At 47.8% G+C, this 16320-nt stretch overlaps 1 long non-coding RNA gene across 1 annotated transcript in view; it reads left to right on the top strand.

Annotated features, from left to right (window-relative positions):
- Positions 1–12000: 12000 nt before the first annotated feature.
- The window catches only part of LOC137436310 (uncharacterized), a 122722-nt gene continuing 118402 nt past the window's right edge, over positions 12001–16320 (top strand). The window contains exon 1 of the long non-coding RNA XR_010986255.2: positions 12001–12016. This is a non-coding gene — a long non-coding RNA (uncharacterized LOC137436310). The remainder of the gene's footprint in view (positions 12017–16320) is intronic.

Below are 16320 nucleotides of genomic sequence, written 5' to 3'. Positions count from 1 at the left end.
GTGTGTGTGTGTGTGTGTGTGTGTGTGTGTGTGTGTGTGTGTGTGTGTGTGTGTGTGTAGTTTGTGTTTCACGAACACATCTGTGTGTAGTTTGTGTGTTTCATGAACACGTCTGTTTGTAGTTTGTGTTTCAGGGACACATCTGTGTGTAGTTTGTGTGTTTCACCAACACGTCTGTGTGTAGTTTGTGTGTTTCACGAACACGTCTGTGTGTATAACATCTCTTCACACCGATACTGTGCATTCAGAAAGTATTCAGACCCCTTCACTTTTTTCACATTTTGTTATGTTGCAGCCTCATGCTGAAATCGTTTAAATTCATTTTTTCCCTCATCAATCAACACTCAATACCCCAGAATGACAAAGAGAAAACAGGATTTTAGAAAGTTTTGCAAATTTATTTTAAAAAAAAACTGAAATATCACATTGACAAAAGTATTCAGACCCTTTGCTATGATACTTGAAATTTAGCTCAGGTGCCTCCCATTTCTCTTGATCATCTTTGAGATGTTTCTACACCTTGATTGGAGTCCACCTGTGGTAAATTGAATTGATTGGACATGATTTGGAAAGGCACACACCTGTCTGTATAAGGTCTCGCAGCTGACAATGCATATTAGAGCAAAAACCAGGCCATGAGGTCGAAGGAACTGCCTGGAGAGCTCAGAGACAGGATTGTGTCGAGGCACAGATCTGGGGAAGCCTACAAAAAAATCCCTGCTGCATTGAAGGTTCCCAAGAGCACAGTGGCCTCCATCTATCTATAATTCCAGTAATCTCTGTCTGTACGTTTGTACGTCTGTACGTCTGTTTGTCTGTGACCGCTGTTTCTCGACAACCACGGGTCCGATATACTTTTAACTTGCCAGGTATATTGCTGGGGACCCGAGGATGTGCCTTTTCAAGGTTTCATATTAATCGGACAATTACTTACCGAGCTATGTCCAAAAAACGATTCAACCAATCAGAGAGCAGCGAACGATCGCGTGTGCCGAACGTGGAGGACACACTCTGCCTCGGATGGCACATTTGAGAGCGTATTCATTTATTTCACGTTTGCAAACTATGTTGGCGTTAAACTATGTTTTACAACTAATAAAACCGAATTTGCGATTCATTCGCTTTCCTGCGCGTTTGTGCACGCGATGGCGATTTCTTTACCAAACTCCGGAAGCCGTTCGCTTTGGACCAAACCATTGCATGTAAATAGAGGGGGGGGGATATAATTTTAGATATAGATATAGTACGGGCATGCCCTAGTAATTCTTAAATGGAAGAAGTTTGGAACAACCTAGACTCTTCCGAGAGCTGGCCGCCCGGCCAAACTGAGCAATCGGGGGAGAAGGGCCTTGGTAATAGAGGTGACCAAGAACCCGATGGTCACTCTGGCTGAGCTCCAGAGATCCTGTGTGGAGATGGGAGAAACTTCCAGAAGGACAACCATCACTGCAACACTCCACCGATATGGGCTTTATGGGGGAGTGGCCAGACGGAAGCCTCTCCTCAGTGAAAGACACATGAAAGCCCGACTTGGAGTTTGCAAAAAAAGCACCTGAAGGACTCTCAGACTATGAGAAACAAGATTCTGTGGTCTGATGAAACCAAGATTGAACTGTTTGGCTTCCGTCAAGCTCGGTGTGAGGCAGGAGCACCAGCCCACAGGGGAGAGCAGTATTCCATTGAGCTGCGGATGAAAGACCCTTCTCCCCCGATTGCTCAGTTTGGTCGAGCGGCCAGCTCGAGGAAGAGTCCTGGTTGTTCCAAACTTCTTCCATTTAAGAATTATGGAGGCCACTGTGCTCTTGGGAACCTTCAATGCAGCAGAAATCATTTTGTAGGCTTCCCCAGATCTGTGCCTCGACACAATCCTGTCTCTGAGCTCTGCAGGCAGTTCCTTCGACCTCATGGCTTGGTTTTTGCTCTGATATGCATCGTCAGCTGTGAGACCTTATACAGACAGGTGTGTGCCTTTCCAAATCATGTCCAATCAATTGAATTTACCACAGGTGGACTCCAATCAAGGTGTATAAACATCTCAAAGATGATCAAGAGAAATGGGAGGCACCTGAGCTAAATTGAAGTGTCATTACAAAGGGTATGAATACTTATGTCAATGTGATATTTCAGTTTTTTCTTTTTAATAAATTTGCAAAACTTTCTAAAATCCTGTTTTCTCTTTGTCATTATGGGGTATTGAGTGCAGATTGAGGAGGGAAAAAATGAACTTAAACGATTTCAGCACAAAGCTGCAACATAACAAAATATGAAAAAAGTGAAGGGGTCTGAATACTTTCTGAATGCACTGTATGTCCCAATGTCCTCGTTCTCCCGGTATGTCACATCCATGACCCTTAGACTCAATAAAAATGTCATATAGGTTCCATGGGAAGTATCGAGGAGGTATTTTCCATTTTTGTTTGTGACAAATCACCCCGTGGTATCATGTTAACACTGATGAGGTGTGATCCGGCAGCCGAGATCTCGGTGCTGACCTTGAAGAGCTACATTGCTTCCAGTTGGACCCTGGAGGGGACTAGACTGGAAAATCCTTGAAGCAGTGCCGGCTTCACAAGCCTCTTGACTGCCCAGCATTGATGGAGACTACACAGCGTATGAGGGGAAAAGCTGTCGCCCTGTTTACTGCCTCGCACTCCGGCGTCACATTCCGCCTAAGCTGTGGCCCGGTCGTCCTGCACTGAAGCTCTGTTGTTTCGCGAGAGGTCTTCGCTTGCTTCGTTCATTTCTCATGTCTGCGGCAAAGCGACATTGAGCCCGCCCAAGACAACCCTCCAGCCTCAACGTGTCCGCCCCACACCCGCCCTACACCCTCAACGTGTCCGCCCCACACCCTCAACGTGTCCGCCCCACACCCTCAACGTGTCCGCCCCACACCCTCAACGTGTCCGCCCCACACCCTCAACGTGTCCGCCCCACACCCACCCCACACCCTCAACGTGTCCGCCCCACACCCTCAACGTGTCCGCCCCACACCCTCAATGTGTCCGCCCCACACCCGCCCCACACCCTCAACGTGTCCGCCCCACACCCACCCCAAACCCTCAACGTGTCCGCCCCACACCCTCAACGTGTCCGCCCCACACCCTCAACGTGTCCGCCCCACACCCTCAACGTGTCCGCCCCACACCCTCAACGTGTCCGCCCCACACGTCTCCCCTGCAGCTCACTCTGTGGGATTTCTGATCCACTCTCCACCATCCTCCATCCTCCTCTGCCTGTCACATCTCAGTGTTATAATTAGCTGGTAATGACTTTAATCGTTTCTCACCTCGAGCGGACTTTAAGGTAACTCGCGAGTAGCGATCGAAGCTTCCTCAGCTGCTCAAACGCAGGACTCGTGAAAAATTTCACTCCGTTTCGTTCGCTTCAACATGTTCTCTCTTATTCTTCCCTCCGTCCACTTGTTGTTCCTCTCTACCCGAAGTCCTGATTGAATGACCTGAAGAGACAACGACGGATGTGCCCCCCCCCCCGCCCCCCACCCCAGTCACAGAGGTTCTGGTTCGAGGCTAAAAGGGTTGAGACATTGCTCATGGTGGACATTGCTCAGCTGATGATCCTGAATCAGGAGAGAGCTGATGAACGGGAATCAGGAGATAGCTGATGATCGGGAATCGGGAGATAGCTGATGAACGGGAATCAGGAGATAGCTGATGATCGGGAATCGGGAGATAGCTGATGATCGGGAATCGGGAGATAGCTGATGATCGGGAATCGGGAGATAGCTGATGATCGGGAATCGGGAGATAGCTGATGATCGGGAATCGGGAGATAGCTGATGATCGGGAATCGGGAGATAGCTGATGATCGGGAATCGGGAGATAGCTGATGATCGGGAATCGGGAGATAGCTGATGATCGGGAATCGGGAGATAGCTGATGATCGGGAATCGGGAGATAGCTGATGATCGGGAATCGGGAGATAGCTGATGATCGGGAATCGGGAGATAGCTGATGATCGGGAATCGGGAGATAGCTGATGATCGGGAATCGGGAGATAGCTGATGATCGGGAATCGGGAGATAGCTGATGATCGGGAATCGGGAGATAGCTGATGATCGGGAATCGGGAGATAGCTGATGATCGGGAATCGGGAGATAGCTGATGATCGGGAATCGGGAGATAGCTGATGATCGGGAATCGGGAGATAGCTGATGATCGGGAATCGGGAGATAGCTGATGATCGGGAATCGGGAGATAGCTGATGATCGGGAATCGGGAGATAGCTGATGATCGGGAATCGGGAGGCAGCTGATGATCGGGAATCAGGAGATAGGTGATGATCGGGAATCAGGAGGGAGCTGATGATCGGGAATCAGGAGATAGCTGATGATCGGGAATCGGGAGATAGCTGATGATCGGGAATCGGGAGATAGCTGATGATCGGGAATCAGGAGATAGCTGATGATCGGGAATCAGGAGATAGCTGATGATCGGGAATCGGGAGATAGCTGATGATCGGGAATCGGGAGATAGCTGATGATCGGGAATCGGGAGATAGCTGATGATCGGGAATCGGGAGATAGCTGATGATCGGGAATCGGGAGATAGCTGATGATCGGGAATCGGGAGATAGCTGATGATCGGGAATCAGGAAATAGCTGATGATCGGGAATCGGAAGAAAGCTGATGATCGGGAATTAGGAGATAGCTGATGATGGGGAATCGGGAGATAGCTGATGATGGGGAATCGGGAGATAGCTGATGATCGGGAATCGGGAGATAGCTGATGATGGGGAATCGGGAGATAGCTGATGATCGGGAATCGGGAGATAGCTGATGATGGGGAATCGGGAGATAGTGATGATCGGGAATCGGGAGATAGCTGATGATCGGGAATCAGGAAATAGCTGATGATCGGGAATCAGGAAATAGCTGATGATCGGGAATCAGGAGATAGCTGATGATCGGGAATCAGGAAATAGCTGATGATCGGGAATCAGGAGATAGCTGATGATCGGGAATCAGGAAATAGCTGATGATCGGGAATCAGGAGATAGCTGATGATCGGGAATCAGGAAATAGCTGATGATCGGGAATCAGGAGATAGCTGATGATCGGGAATCAGGAAATAGCTGATGATCGGGAATCGGGAGATAGCTGATGATCGGGAATCAGGAAATAGCTGATGATCCGGAATCGGGAGATAGCTGATGATCGGGAATTAGGAGATAGCTGATGATCGGGAATCAGGAAATAGCTGATGATCGGGAATCGGGAGATAGCTGATGATCGGGAATCGGGAGATAGCTGATGATCGGGAATCGGGAGATAGCTGATGATCGGGAATCGGGTGATAGCTGATGATCGGGAATCAGGAGATAGCTGATGATCGGGAATCGGGAGATAGCTGATGATCGGGAATCGGGAGATAGCTTATGATCAGGAATCGGGAGATAGCTGATGATCGGGAATCAGGAGATAGCTTATGATCAGGAATCGGGAGATAGCTGATGATCGGGAATCAGGAAATAGCTGATGATAGGGAATCGGGAGATAGCTGATGATCGGGAATCAGGAGATAGCTTATGATCAGGAATCGGGAGACAGCTGATGATCGGGAATCAGGAAATAGCTGATGATCGGGAATCAGGAAATAGCTGATGATCTGGAACCAGGAAATAGCTGATAATCGGGAATCATGAGATAGCTGATGATCGGGAATCAGGAGATAGCTGATGATCGGGAATCAGGAGATAGCTGATGATTGGGAATCAGGAGATAGCTGATGATCGGGAATCAGGAAATAGCTGATGATCGAGAATCAGGAGATAGCTGATGATCGGGAATCGGGAGATAGCTGATGATCGGGAATCGGGAGATAGCTGATGATCGGGAATCGGGCGATAGCTTATGATCAGGAATCGGGAGATAGCTGATGATCGGGAATCAGGAGATAGCTGATGATCGGGAATCGGGAGATAGCTGATGATCGGGAATCAGGAAATAGCTGATGATCGGGAATCAGGAAATAGCTGATGATCGGGAATCGGGAGATAGCTGATGATCGGGAATCAGGAGATAGCTTATGATCAGGAATCGGGAGATAGCTTATGATCGGGAATCGGGAGACAGCTGATGATCGGAAATCAGGAGATAGCTGATGATCGGGAATCAGGAGATAGCTTATGATCGGGAATCGGGAGACAGCTGATGATCGGGAATCTGGAGATAGCTGATGATCGGGAATCGGGAGATAGATGATGATCGGGAATCAGGAGATAGCTTATGATCGGGAATCGGGAGACAGCTGATGATCGGGAATCTGGAGATAGCTGATGATCGGGAATCGGGAGATAGATGATGATCGGCAATCGGGAGATAGCTGATGATCGGGAATCAGGAGATAGCTGATGATCGGGAATCGGGAGATAGCTGATGATCGGGAATCGGGAGATAGCTGATGATCGGGAATCGGGAGATAGCTGATGATCGGGAATCAGGAAATAGCTGATGATCGGGAATCAGGAGATAGCTGATGATCGGCAATCAGGAGATAGCTGATGATCGGGAATCAGGAGATAGCTGAGCGCTATACAAAATAAATGAATTATTATTATTATTATTATGATCGGGAATCGGGAGATAGCTGATGATCGGGAATCGGGAGATAGCTGATGATTGGGAATCCGGAGATAGCTGATGATCGGGAATCAGGAGATAGCTGATGATCGGGAATCAGGAGATAGCTGATGATCAGGAATCGGGAGATAGCTGATTATCGGGAATCAGGAAAAAGCCGATGATCGGGAATCGGGAGATAGCTGATGATCGGGAATCAGGAAATAGCTGATGATCGGGAATCAGGAAATAGCTGATGATCGGGAATGGGGAGATAGCTGATGATCGGGAATCAGGAGATAGCTGATGATCGGGAATCAGAAGGTAGCTGATGATCGGGAATCGGGAGATAGCTGATGATCTGGAATCAGGAGAGAGCTGATGATTGGGAATCGGGAGATAGCTGATGATCGGGAATCAGGAAATAGCTGATGATCGGGAATCAGGAGATAGCTGATGATCGGGAACCAGGAAATAGCTGATAATCGGGAATCAGGAAATAGCTGATGATCTGGAACCAGGAAATAGCTGATAATCGGGAATCAGGAGATAGCTGATATTCGGGAATCAGGAGATAGCTGATGATCGGGAATCAGGAGATAGCTGATGATCGGAAATCGGGAGATAGCTGATGATCGGGAATCGGGAGATAGCTGATGATCGGGAATCAGGAGATAGCTGATGATCGGGAATAGGGAGATAGCTGATGATCAGGAATCAGGAAATAGCTGATGATCGGGAACCAGGAGATAGCTGATGGTCGGGAATCAGGAAATAGCTGATGATCTGGAACCAGGAAATAGCTGATAATCGGGAATCAGGAAATAGCTGATGATCTGGAACCAGGAAATAGCTGATAATCGGGAATCAGGAGATAGCTGATATTCGGGAATCAGGAGATAGCTGATGATCGGGAATCAGGAGATAGCTGATGATTGGGAATCGGGAGATAGCTGATGATCGGGAATCAGGAAATAGCTGATGATCTGTAACCAGGAAATAGCTGATAATCGGGAATCAGGAAATAGCTGATGATCTGGAACCAGGAAATAGCTGGTAATCGGGAATCAGGAGATAGCTGATGATCGGGAATCAGGAGATAGCTGATGATCGGGAATCAGGAGATAGCTGATGATCGGGAATCAGGAAATAGCTGATGATCTGGAACCAGGAAATAGCTGATAATCGGGAATCAGGAAATAGCTGATGATCTGGAACCAGGAAATAGCTGATAATCGGGAATCATGAGATAGCTGATGATCGGGAATCAGGAGATAGCTGATGATCGGGAATCAGGAGATAGCTGATGATTGGGAATCGGGAGATTGCTGATGATCGGGCATCAGGAAATAGCTGATGATCGGGAATCAGGAGATAGCTGATGATCGGGAATCAGGAGATAGCTGATGATCGGGAATCGGGAGATAGCTGATGATCGGGAATCAGGAGATAGCTGATGATCGGGAATCGGGAGATAGCTGATGATCGGGAATCAGGAGATTGCTGATGATCGGGAATCGGGAGACAGCTGATGATCGGGAATCGGGAGATAGCTGATGATCGGGAATCGGGAGATAGCTGATGATCGGGAATCAGGAGATAGCTGATGATCGGGAATCAGGAGATAGCTGATGATAGGGAATCAGGAGATAGCTGATGATCGGGAATTGGGAGATAGCTGATGATCCTAGCAACTACAGACCAATCAGCCTTCTCCCAATTATCAGCAAAGTCATGGATTCTATCATTGCTTCAGATATGAAATCTTTCCTCTTCTCCAATGGCTTGATCTCTGATCATCAATTTGGTTTCAGACCTGGTCACTCTCCTCTGGACATGGTGCTTCTGCTTTCTCAACAATGGATGGAGGTCCTCAATGCCAAACAGGAAATTAGAGCTGTCTCCCTTGACATATCATGTGCTTTCGATGCGGTCTGGCACCCAGTTCTGCTCACCAAACTCTACTCCTTTGGTATCCATGGAAATCTCCACGCATGGCTGGCGGACTTCCTCTCTAGTCGTAGTCAACGTGTGGCCCTGAATGGGTTTCTCTCATCTCCTCTTCCTGTTCAGGCTGGAGTTCCCCAAGGCTGTGTTCTGGGCCCTGTGCTTTTTCTGGTCTTCATCAATGATCTCTCTGACTCTCTTGAAAATCCTCTCTATCTCTTTGCTGATGACTCCACTCTCTGTCGCTCCATTCCTCATCCCTCAGATCGGCAGTCTGCAGCCTCCTCACTCTCTGCAGACCTGGACAAAATCACAGACTGGGCAATCAAGTGGAACATGTCTTTCAATCCTGAAAAATCTCACACTCTAACGATGTCTCTCCGAAAAGACCGACTGGACAACCCTCCCATCAACTTTCTGAATAATCCTCTCCAAGAAGTTCTGTCACTCAAGCTTTTGGGTCTCACTCTCTGCCATGATTTTTGCTGGGAAAACCACATTTCAAATCTGGCCTCCAAAGCCAGTCGCCGACTGGGCATCCTCCGTCGTGCGAAGTCCTTCCTTGGCACACCTGAGCTCCTCACCACATACAAGGCTTTCATCCGCAGCTCAATGGAATACTGCTCTCCCCTGTGGGCTGGTGCTTCTGCCTCACACCGAGCTCATCTTCACACTGTTGAAACCAAAGCGTTCAGAATCATTGGAATCTCCTGCGATGAAGTTAACTCCAAGCGCCTTTCACTCACTCACCGCAGGCAGGTTGGTGGTCTTTCCGTCTTCTACCGACTCCTCTCTGGCCTTGCCCCCCCCCCCCCAGCTCTCTCTGGGCTCTGTTCCCCAAATATTCCTACAGGTCGCACAAGATCTGCCTGCAACCCTCTTATGGTTAAACTGCCAAAATCAAGACTCTCTGCTCACCTTCACTCCTTCATTCCTCTTTTCTCCCGCCTCTGGAACAAACTCCCACACTCTCTTCAATCCCACTCCACCCTCCAGGTCTTTAAAACAGCTGTTCACCACCATCTCTTATCTTCCCCCATCCAAAACCTTGATATTTTCTACCCCCGCTAATTTCACCCCAAATCCACTTTTTTGAAATACCAACTTCTGTCCTGGAAGTCCTTGGTGTCCTTGTGTTTTATACTTCTCCCACCCCCACCCCCTTCCCACGCCCCCCCCCCCCCCAAGCCCTCTCCATCCCACACATCTCCCTGCTCTCAAATGTTATGTTTGTGTGCTTCCCCTTCTCTCCCCATCTTGTCTTCCCCTCCCCTTTTTATATATTTTGTTTGTCTGGTTGATTTGTTTGTGAAATAAATCTCACCTCTTTCACGAGCCTCGATTCAGTGTACAGAAAAAAATTTAAAAAATAAAAATAAATAAATCGGGAATCAGGAAATAGCTGATGATCGGGAATCAGGAGTTAGCTGATGATCGGGAATCAGGAAATAGCTGATGATCGGGAATCGGGAGGCAGCTGATGATCGGGAATCAGGAAATAGCTGATGATCGGGAATCGGGAGATAGCTGATGATCGGGAATCAGGAGTTAGCTGATGATCGGGAATCAGGAAATAGCTGATGATCGGGAATCGGGAGATACCTGATGATCGGGAATCGGGAGATAGCTGATGATCGGGAATCAGGAGTTAGCTGATGATCGGGAATCAGGAAATAGCTGATGATCGGGAATCAGGAGGCAGCTGATGATCGGGAATCAGGAAATAGCTGATGATTGGGAATCGGGAGATAGCTGATGATCGGGAATCAGGAGTTAGCTGATGATCGGGAATCAGGAAAATAGCTGATGATCGGGAATCAGGAGATAGCTGATGATCGGAAATCAGGAAATAGCTGATGATCGGAAATCGGGAGATAGCTGATGATCGGGAATCAGGAGGCAGCTGATGATCGGGAATCAGGAGATAGCTGATGATCGGGAATCGGGAGAAAGTTGATGATCGGGAATCAGGAGGCAGCTGATGATCGGGAATCAGGAGGCAGCTGATGATCGGGAATCAGGAGGCAGCTGATGATCGGGAATCAGGAGGCAGCTGATGATCGGGAATCAGGAGATAGCTGATGATCGGGAATCGGGAGGCAGCTGATGATCGGGAATCAGGAGAAAGTTGATGATCGGGAATCAGGAGGCAGCTGATGATCGGGAATCAGGAGATAGCTGATGATCGGGAATCGGGAGGCAGCTGATGATCGGGAATCAGGAGATAGCTGATGATCTGGAATCGGGAGATAGCTGATGATCGGGAATCGGGAGGCAGCTGATGATCGGGAATCAGGAGGCAGCTGATGATCGGGAATCAGGAGATAGCTGATGATCAGGAATCGGGAGGCAGCTGATGATCGGGAATCAGGAGATAGGTGATGATCGGGAATCAGGAGGGAGCTGATGATCGGGAATCAGGAGGTAGCTGATGATCGGGAATCGGGAGAAAGTTGATGATCGGGAATCAGGAGGCAGCTGATGATCGGGAATCAGGAGGCAGCTGATGATCGGGAATCAGGAGGCAGCTGATGATCGGGAATCAGGAGATAGCTGATGATCGGGAATCGGGAGGCAGCTGATGATCGGGAATCAGGAGAAAGTTGATGATCGGGAATCAGGAGGCAGCTGATGATCGGGAATCAGGAGATAGCTGATGATCGGGAATCGGGAGGCAGCTGATGATCGGGAATCAGGAGATAGCTGATGATTTGGAATCGGGAGATAGCTGATGATCGGGAATCGGGAGGCAGCTGATGATTGGGAATCAGGAGGCAGCTGATGATCGGGAATCAGGAGATAGCTGATGATCAGGAATCGGGAGGCAGCTGATGATCGGGAATCAGGAGATAGGTGATGATCGGGAATCAGGAGGGAGCTGATGATCGGGAATCAGGAGGTAGCTGATGATCGGGAATCGGGAGATAGCTGATGATCGGGAATCGGGAGGCAGCTGATGATCGGGAATCGGGAGATAGCTGATGATCGGGAATCGGGAAGCAGCTGATGATCGGGAATAAGGAGGCAGCTGATGATCGGGAATCAGGAGATAGCTGATGATCGGGAATCGGGAGGCAGCTGATGATCGGGAATCAGGAGATAGCTGATGATCGGGAATCAGGAGATAGCTGATGATCGGGAATCGGGAGGCAGCTGATGATCGGGAATCAGGAGATAGCTGATGATCGGGAATCGGGAGGCAGCTGATGATCGGGAATCAGGAGATAGCTGATGATCGGGAATCGGGAGATAGCTGATGTCGGGAGATAGCTCTCTCTCCCTTTCTCTCCGTCACATTTCTCTAACCCATCCCTCCCTCTCTTTCCCCGCTCTCTCTCCCTCTGTCCCACTCACCCCTCTCTGTTAGGAATTCCAGCCTTTTTCATAGCATTGGATGCCCATGGCATGACATCTCCGAAAGGGAGACCCAGGAGTTCTCGGAACAGGCATTTGAACATCCGTCCGAAGCTGACTCATGGAAATTAGCAAGGGTGACTTATTTATTCATTCATTAATTGATTTTGTCGAGATAGTATCGTTAAAAAAACCAATTCCGAAATAACTGAACCTTCATTTCACCACGTGTGTTTCACTGTTTTGTTTATTCGTGGGGCTCATAACATTGTTCAACAAGATTTACATTTTTATATAGGGGGACATTTTGAATACATATATACTCGTGTGTGTGTTTGTGTGTGTGTGTGTGTGTGTGTGTGTGTGTGTGTGTGTGTGTGTGTATATGTATATAATATATATGTGTATGTATGTATGTATGTATATATATATACTACCCTGGCTATATTCACGCGTCGATACTGAGGAAAGGGCTCATTTTAGCTGAGGATAATGACTGTACCTGAGTTGCTGTGTTGTCATGATTTACACCAATCATAATAGAAACAATTATTTTGCACAAATGTATTTGTTGTGTTTCTGATATTACATTTTTATAGGCAATTTAGGTTGAAGATTCCGGTTGAATGTTTCTTTTTTCAAGAAAGATCCCCTCAGCACACACATAGGGGAGGGGTCGGTGCAGACGAAGTTTGAGACGATTACACCTCACCACCACGTTATAAAAACACCTCACCACCAAGTAATTCAAAACACCTCACAGCCATATACCACGTTATAAAAACACCTCACCACCACGTAATTCAAAACACCTCACAGCCATATACCACGTTATAAAAACACCTCACCACCAAGTTATTCAAAACACCTCACAGCCATATACCACGTTATAAAAACACCTCACCACCACGTAATTCAAAACACCTCACCACCAAGTAATTCAAAACACCTCACCACCAAGTAATTCAAAACACCTCACCACCAAATAATTCAAAACACCTCACCACCAAGTAATTCAAAACACCACACCACCACGTAATTCAAAACACCTCACCACCAAGTAATTCAAAACACATCACCACCAAGTAATTCAAAACACCTCACCACCAAGTAATTCAAAACACCTCACCACCAAGTAATTCAAAACACCTCACCACCAAGTAATTCAAAACACCTCACCACCAAGTAATTCAAAACACCTCACCACCACGTAATTCAAAACACCTCACCACCACGTAATTCAAAACACCTCACCACCAAGTAATTCAAAACACCTCACCACCAAGTAATTCAAAACACCTCACCACCAAGTAATTCAAAACACCTCACCACCAAGTAATTCAAAACACCTCACCACCACGTAATTCAAAACACCTCACCACCAAGTAATTCAAAACACCTCACCACCAAGTAATTCAAAACACCACACCACCACGTAATTCAAAACACCTCACCACCACGTAATTCAAAACACCTCATCACCAAGTAATTCAAAACACCTCACCACCACGTAATTCAAAACACCTCACCACCAAGTAATTCAAAACACTGCACCACCACGTAATTCAAAACACCTCACCACCAAGTAATTCAAAACACCGCACCACCACATAATTCAAAACACCGCACCACCACATAATTCAAAACACCGCACCACCACGTAATTCAAAACACCTCACCACCAAGTAATTCAAAACACCGCACCACCACGTAATTCAAAACACCTCACCACCAAGTAATTCAAAACACCGCACCACCACGTAATTCAAAACACCTCATCACCAAGTAATTCAAAACACCTCACCACCACGTAATTCAAAACACCTCACCAACAAGTAATTCAAAACACCTCACCACCACGTAATTCAAAACGCCTCATCACCAAGTAATTCAAAACACCTCACCACCACGTAATTCAAAACACCTCACCACCAAGTAATTCAAAACACCGCACCACCACGTAATTCAAAACACCTCACCACCAAGTAATTCAAAACACCGCACCACCACATAATTCAAAACACCTCACCACCACGTAATTCAAAACACCTCATCACCAAGTAATTCAAAACACCTCACAGCATGGGCGGACTGGCCATAGGGCATTTGGGCAATGCCCGGTGGGCTGGGACCGCTTAGTAAAAAATGGGCCGCTGGGCTGGATAAAAAAACTGCTGAAAAAAAGTTTGTCACGGAAAACGGCAATTGGCTCTCCAATATTCGATGTGTTCACGGTTTGAATTACGTAACGTAACGTTTGTGACGATGTTTGTGACTTTTGTGTTCACGGTAATAATAATAATAATAATTCATTTATTTTGTATAGCGCTTTTCCAGAAGCCCAAAGGCGCTTTGACAGAGTGGCAAACATAATGCATAACAATACATGAAAACAACAATTGCAAAAAGACAAGAATCAATAGGGAAATATTTAAAGCAAAAGGAGGGAGAAGGAGAAGAGATAGTCAGGGGTTAAATGCTGTGGGTTGAATGTTGAAAGCAGTGTTGAACAGGTGGGTCTTTAGTGATGTTTTGAATGTGGTGAGTGAGGAGGAGTCTCTGATGGTGTGAGGTAGTTAGTTCCAGAGGGTGGGAGCAGCGATGGAGAAGGCCCTGTCCCCCCAGGATCTGAATTTGGTCCGGATGGAGGGGGTCAGGAGGTTGGTACCAGCAGAGCGGAGGTTGCGGGTGGGAGTGTGTCTGGAGAGGAGGTCAGCCAGGTAGGATGGGGCCAGGTTATGGAGGGCCTTGTATGTCAAGAGGAGGATTTTGTACTGGATTCTCTGGGGGATGGGGAGCCAGTGAAGCTTGTAAAGGACGGGGGTGATGTGGTCACGGGTCCGGGAATGGGTGAGTAGACGGGCAGCGGAGTTCTGAATGTATTGGAGTTTATTGGTGATTTTTGAGGGTGAACCATAGAGGAGGCTATTGCAGTAGTCCAGACGGGAGGTGATGAAGGCGTGGATGAGGGTTTCTGCAGCCGTGGAGGAGAGGGATGAGCGGAGACGGGCAATGTTTTTCAGGTGAAAGAAGGCTGACTTTGTGATCTGTTTAGTGTATTTGTCGAAGGAAAGGGTTTGGTCAAAGATGACGCCAAGATTCCGGATGTGAGGGGAGGTGGATACTGGGATACCGTCGATGTTGAGGGCAAAGTTATGGGTGGATTTTGTGAGCGTTTTTGGGCCAATGATGATTATTTCAGATTTATCACAGTTAAGCTTGAGGAAGTTGATTTGAAGCCAGGATTTTATTTCAGTGATGCAGTTTGTCAGGATAGAGTGGGTGTCGGTGGAGACGGACTTGGTGGAGATGAAAAGCTGGATGTCATCGGCGAAGCAGTGGAATTGGAGACCATGACGGCGGATTAAGTGACCGAGCGGGGACAGGTAAAGGATGAAGAGGAGGGGGCCAAGAACTGAACCTTGGGGGACACCTTGGGGGAGGGGAGCAGTGGGGGATTTGCAGTTATTGATGGAGATGAACTGGCGTCTGTCAGAGAGGTATGATTTAATCCAAGAGAGGGCAGTGCCGGTAACGTTAAAGGTGGATTCAAGTCGGGTGAGGAGGATAGTGTGATCGATGGTGTCAAAGGCAGTGCTGAGGTCGAGGAGGACGAGAATGTTGAGGTTGCCAGCGTCAGAGGAGAGGAGAAGGTCGTTGGTGATTTTGAGGAGAGCAGTTTCAGTACTGTGGTTGGACCGGAATCCGGATTGGAATGTTTCATACAGGTTATTGGCAGAGAGATGATGTTTGAGTTGAGTGGCTACAGCGCGTTCCAAAACTTTTGACAGAAAGGGTAGGTTGGAGATGGGTCTGAAGTTGTTTAGGGTGTCAGGGTTTAGACCAGGTTTTTTTAGAATGGGGGTAACAGCAGCAATTGTGAGGGAAGGTGGGACGATGCCTGTAGACAGGGAGGAGTTTATTGTTGCAATGATAAGTGGAGAGAGAGCAGGGAGGGAGGCTTTGACAAAGCTGGAGGGGATGGGGTCAAGAGTGCAGGTGGCAGTTTTCATTCCTATGAGGAGTTCAGAGAGGTCAGTAGGGGAGATTGGGGAGAACCGAGACAGGGGATGGCAGGACAAGGGGGGGCAGGTGGTTGGAGGGGGAGCGGGTGCGGCGGTGGTCAAGCTGTTGTAGATGTTGTCAATTTTGCGTTGGAAGAAAGAGAGGAAGGAGATGCAGTTGTCTACTGTGAATGACTGGGTGGTGGTGTTCAGGGGGCGGAGGAGTTTGTTTATTGTCGAGAAGAGTGCTTTTGGGTTTCCGGAGCCAGAGTGGATAATTTGAGAGTAGTAGGCAGAGCGGGCGCGGGAGAGGGCATCTTTGTAGTGTTGTAGGTGGTCCTTGTAGGCTTGGGAGTGAACTGTGAGACCCGTTTTATTGCGGAGTCTTTCAAGTTGGCGAGCACGAGTTTTCATCAGGTGGAGTTCAGGGGTAAACC

The sequence above is a fragment of the Myxine glutinosa genome, chromosome 11 (assembly GCF_964187855.1).
Source record: "Myxine glutinosa chromosome 11, kmMyxGlut1.1, whole genome shotgun sequence".
Lineage (NCBI taxonomy): Eukaryota > Metazoa > Chordata > Myxini > Myxiniformes > Myxinidae > Myxine > Myxine glutinosa.
The sequence above is the reverse complement of the archived record's forward strand: the minus strand, read 5'-3'. Positions and strand labels throughout refer to the sequence as shown.